The following is a 5,044-nucleotide window of genomic DNA, read 5'->3' on the forward strand; positions in this document are numbered from 1 at the left end:
GCCCAGCTAATTTTTTTGATTTATTGTAGAGATGAGGTCTCGCTGCCCAGGCGGGTCTCGAACCCATGGGCTCAGGCAATCCACTCACCTCAGCCTCCCAAAGGCACAGGATTACAGGTTGAGCCACCGAGCCTGGCTTGTTTTGGTTTCTTAATTGGGTTCTTTTTTTTAATTTTTAGAGATGGGGGTCTTGCTATATTTCCCAGGTTGGTCTCGAACTCCTGGGCTCAAGCAATTCTCCTGCCTCAGCTTCCTGAGTAGCAGGATTATAGGCATGTGTCACTATACCCAGCTAATATATATATATAATAATAATTATTATTATTTTTGAGTGTATATATATATGTGTGTGTGTATATATTTCTTTTTTTAAGGAAATGGGATCTCACTATGTTGCCCAGGATGTCCTCAAACTCCTGGTCTCAACTTCCCATCCAGGCCTTCCTAGTAGTTGGGATAACAGGTGTGAGCCACCAGTCCTGGCTTAATTGAATTCTTTGAGGGTCAGTGTTTGGGGCTATGTGTGATTAGTATTGGGAGACTTTGGAGGACGCTGTTGGAAACAGAGCTGCTCCATGTAGGTGGGAATAGGTCTTCAGGAAGGTATGAACTTGGATTTTTTAGGCAATACTCTTTCTTTAGATTCAGACCTACCTGCATTTGGTACTTAGCTCTACCACTTACTAACATAGTATGACCTTGGTCAAATTTCTGATTCCTTCTGAGCCTCAGTTTCCTTATCTATAAATGGATATATATATATTTCTAGTATTATTGTGGAAAGTCCTCAGCATGTCCATAGTGTAAGACCATAGAAGATTTGGGGGAATAAAGACAGTAACACACTGAGATACAGCCCTATGGATTCAGGACTAGGAGAAAGAGAGGACAGGGTAGATGGGGACTGGGTTTCCTGTAAGGCACACACCCCCATTCTCTGTGGTAAATCCTATCTCCATGTGTTCGATCAGGTACCCTCTCCCTGTGGTAAACTTGACCTCCATGTGTCCTATCAGGATCACGGTTTGACTCAGAGAAAGGCCATCATGCAGACAGTCCTCGGACAGATCTCCCCGTTTCCAGCCCAAGTAGTTATCTGGGAAGTTTTTAATCTTGTCAGAAGAGGGTAGGTTGTGTAGGTTGCCCAGGATGTGCATCGAAATGTCCAGGAGTTAAGTAACTGTGACACTGTCACCCTGCAGCCTGAGCTCTTGACCCGAGTCTCACAAACACCCCCATTCCCCCACCATCACCGACTCCCACAGACCACTCATCCTTGTACCTTTATTTCTTTTTCTAGTCTTACTGAACTGGCTAGAATCTGCAGTACAATGTTGAATAGAAATATTGATAATAGAACCCTTGTCTTTTTCCTGATTTAAAGGGAAATCTTCCAGCATTTCCTACTGAAAATATTTTTTGTGGACCCTTTATCAGGTTAAAGAAGTTCCTGTCTTTTCCTAGTTTGATAAGAGGTTCTTTTTTTTTTTTTTTTGATGGAGTCTCACTCTGTCACCTAGCCTGGAGTGCAATGGCATGTTCATGGCCACCACAGCCTTGACCTGCTGGATTCAGGCGATCCTCCTGCCTCAGCCTTCCAAGTAGCTGGAAGTACAGGCACACGTCACCACACCCAGCAAATTTTTTGATTTATTGCTGATACGAGGTCTTGCCAAGTTGCCCAGGCTGGTCTCAAAACCCTGAGCTCAGGCAATCCTCTCACCTCAGCCTCCCAAAGTGTTGGGATTACAGGCGTGAGCCATCGTGCCCAGCTTGATAAGAGGCTTTTAACAATTATAAATGGATGCTAAGATTTGTTAGATGTTTTTTCTGTGTCTTTCTTGACAATTACAAGAGTCTTCTCCTTTAATCTGCAAATATGGTAAATTACATTATTTGATTTTCCAATATTAAACCAACGTTGTATTCCAAGGGTAAACCCAACTTATTGATGATACATTATCCTTTTTATATGTTATTAGTATTTCACTTTTTTTCAGATTTTTAAAAATCTATGTTCATCAATGAGATAAGCCTGGCATTTTCTTTATTGTTTTTATACTATCTGTTGTGGGTTGAATTGTGTCCCACCAAAAAGATGTTGAAGTCCTAACCCCCAGTACTTTAGAATATTATCCTATTTGGAAATAAGACTGTTGCAGATGGAATTAGTTAGCATGAGGTCACACTGGGCCTCTAATCCATTAAGACTGATGTCCCTATGAGAAGATAGTCATGTGAAGACAGAGACACACAGGGAGAATGCCACGTGACCATGAAGTAGAGACTGGAGTGATGCAAAACACCAGAGGCCAGGGCAGTAGCAGGGAAGGATTCCCCTGTGGGTTTTGCGGGGGAGCGCAGGCACAGCCAACACACTGACTTTGGACTTCCAGCCTCCAGAACTGTGAGAGAACACATTTTTGTAGTTTTAGGCCACTCAGTTTGTTGTACTCTGTTATGGCAGCCCAAACAAACCAATACACTAGCCTCATAAACAACTTGGGACTTAACTCTGTTTTTTCTCTTCTCTGTAAGAGTTTATACAGTGCTAAATTAATCTGTTCCCTGTTCCTAAAGTGCTGGGATTACAGAAGTGAGCTACCATACCCAATTTAAAAGATATTTGTAATACCAGTGAGGCAGGGGCCCTTCTGAAAATGCAAGAGTAAGAAAAGGGAAAGTAAGTTATTTCCTGCTTCTTTGTGTTGCTCTTTTCGTGGGCTTTCCACTTTGGTGGGCTACATGTTCAAATTTTTGGTGGAATCCAATCAGAATAGTGACCTTGCAAGCCAATCAGCAAATAGGACACGCGAGTGAAATAATTATGTAAAACCAACCAGTGTGTAACATGTAATGCTAACTGCAGCCTCGAGCTACAAAATATCCAATCAAATGAATAATGACAAACTGTAACCTTATAAGGGAGACAAAGAGGTTACAATGTAAAGAAATAGTATATAAGGCAAAGCCTCGCTGCCTTCGGTTCAGGGCTCAGCCTTTGGATGCAAATCCGCTGAGTCAGTGGTGACACAAATAAATGCTTCCTAGCAAGACACCTCAGTGTCCCGTCTCTCTGTCCCATTACACCAGCTTTATTGAGTATATGATTTACATACCATAAACTTCACTCTTTTAAAGTGTACAATTCATGCTGGGTGTGGTGATCATACTAATAATCCCAGCAATTTGGGAGGCCAGGGTGATAGGATTGCTTAAATTCAGGAGTTTGAGACCAGCATGGGAAACATAGAAATAACTAATCTCAAAAAAAAAATTTAAAAATTGATCAGGCATGGTGGTGCATACCTGTAGTCCCCTCACCGCCACCCCTAATATCTCTTCCTTGAATATTTTGTAGAGCCTGACTGCAAAGTCATCTGGGCTTACTACTTTCTTTGTGGAAAGATATTTCTTTTTCTTTTCTTTTCTTTTCTTTTTTTTTTTTGAGGTGAGGGTCTCACTATACCACCCAGACTAGAGTGCAATGGCACTATCATGGCTCACTGCAATCTTGATTTCTTGGGCTCAGGCCATCCTCCCACCTCAGCTCCCTGAATAGCTGGTATTACAGGCACATGCTCCTAATTTTTTTTTATTTTTATAGAGATGAGGGCTCACTATGTTGCCCAGGCTGGTCTCGAACTCCTGGGCTCAAGCAATCCTCCCTCAGCCTCCCAAAGTGCTGGAATTACAGGTGTGAGCCACTGCACCTGGCATATTTCTTGAAAGAGAAATCAAGTCTTGACAGGATGCCCTGGCTCATGCCTATAATCCCAGCACTCTGGGAGGCCGAGGTGAGAGGATTGCTTGAGCCGACGGGTTCGAGACCAGCCTGGGAAACTTGGTGAGACTTCATCTCTACAATTAAAAATAAATAAATAACTGGGTGTGGTGGCGTGTGCCAGCTACTTGGAAGGCTGAAGCAGAAGAATCAAATGAGCCCAGCAGGTCGAGGATGCCGTGGCCATAAGCATGCCACTGCACTCTAGACTGAGAACAGGGTGAGAGTCCAACTCGAAAAAAAAGTCTCATATATTGAACTTGAGTTAATAGAGGTGAGTCCAGTCTTAAAATGGAGGTAAAACTGCTGCCTAGTTGCTCCCAGCCTGACTCTGCTGTCACTGTCACCACCAGGGGAAGGAGGGCCATGATCCAAAGGAACTTGGTGAGATGAGGTCTCACCAAGTTTCCCAGCTGAGAAAACAGTTTATTGGTGTTCTGAATTTTGAAACTACAGATAGTAGTTTAAGAGACCATTCTGAGAAATGGGGCACACTCATAGAATGTGTGCTAACGAGAGACCCCCAAACAAAACGCTCCAGGGCTTTTGGTTTTGTGACGTACACTTGTGTTGAAGATGTGAATGCAGCAATGTGTGCTCAGCCACACAAAGGTTGATGGGTGTGTAGTGGAACCAAGGGGGTTCTTTCTTTCTTTAACTATAGTTTATTTAGAAAGTAAGTTAGGAAGAGAGAGGAGATTCACCTCCCCAAGGTAGAGAGGGGACCAAAGCTAGGAAGCGTGGTGAACAAAGCTCTAGGAGCCATGTGGCCAGGCCATAGCTTAGCAAAGCAATGGTTAGAAAGTAAATGAGAGAGAGAGAGAGAGAGAGAGAGAGAGAGAGAGAGAGAGAGAGAAAGAGAGATTGACTCACCTCAGGTAGGGGAGGGAGCCAAAGCTGGAAAACATGGCCATAGCTCAATGAGTATATGGCCTGGCCAATGCTTAGCAAAGCAATGGCCAAGAGGGCTGTTTCTAAAGAGGATTCTGAAAGCCTGGCACCCATCTAACAGTGAAGAAAACTTTTGTTGGTGGTATTAAAGAAGATACAGAAGAATATACTTTGAGAGATTACTTTAAAGAGTATGGCAAAATTGAAACCATGGAAGTTATAAAAGACAGAGTGGAAAAAAGAGAGGATTTGTTTTTGTAACTTTTTTTGTTTGTTTTTGAGTCATAGTCTCACTCTGTCACCCAGGCAGGAGTGCAGTGGCACACTCATGGCCACCGCAGCCTCGACCTGCTGGGCTCAGGTGATTCT

General features: G+C 43.1%; 1 pseudogene; it reads left to right on the forward strand.

The window, feature by feature from the left end:
- The first annotated feature begins 4,173 nt into the window (after positions 1-4,173).
- The window catches only part of LOC110594946, a 2,628-nt pseudogene continuing 1,757 nt past the window's right edge, over positions 4,174-5,044 (forward strand).

This window comes from Carlito syrichta, unplaced genomic scaffold (genome assembly GCF_000164805.1).
Source record: "Carlito syrichta isolate Samal-C Ts95f unplaced genomic scaffold, Tarsius_syrichta-2.0.1 Scaffold170438, whole genome shotgun sequence".
Taxonomy (NCBI): Eukaryota; Metazoa; Chordata; class Mammalia; order Primates; family Tarsiidae; genus Carlito; species Carlito syrichta.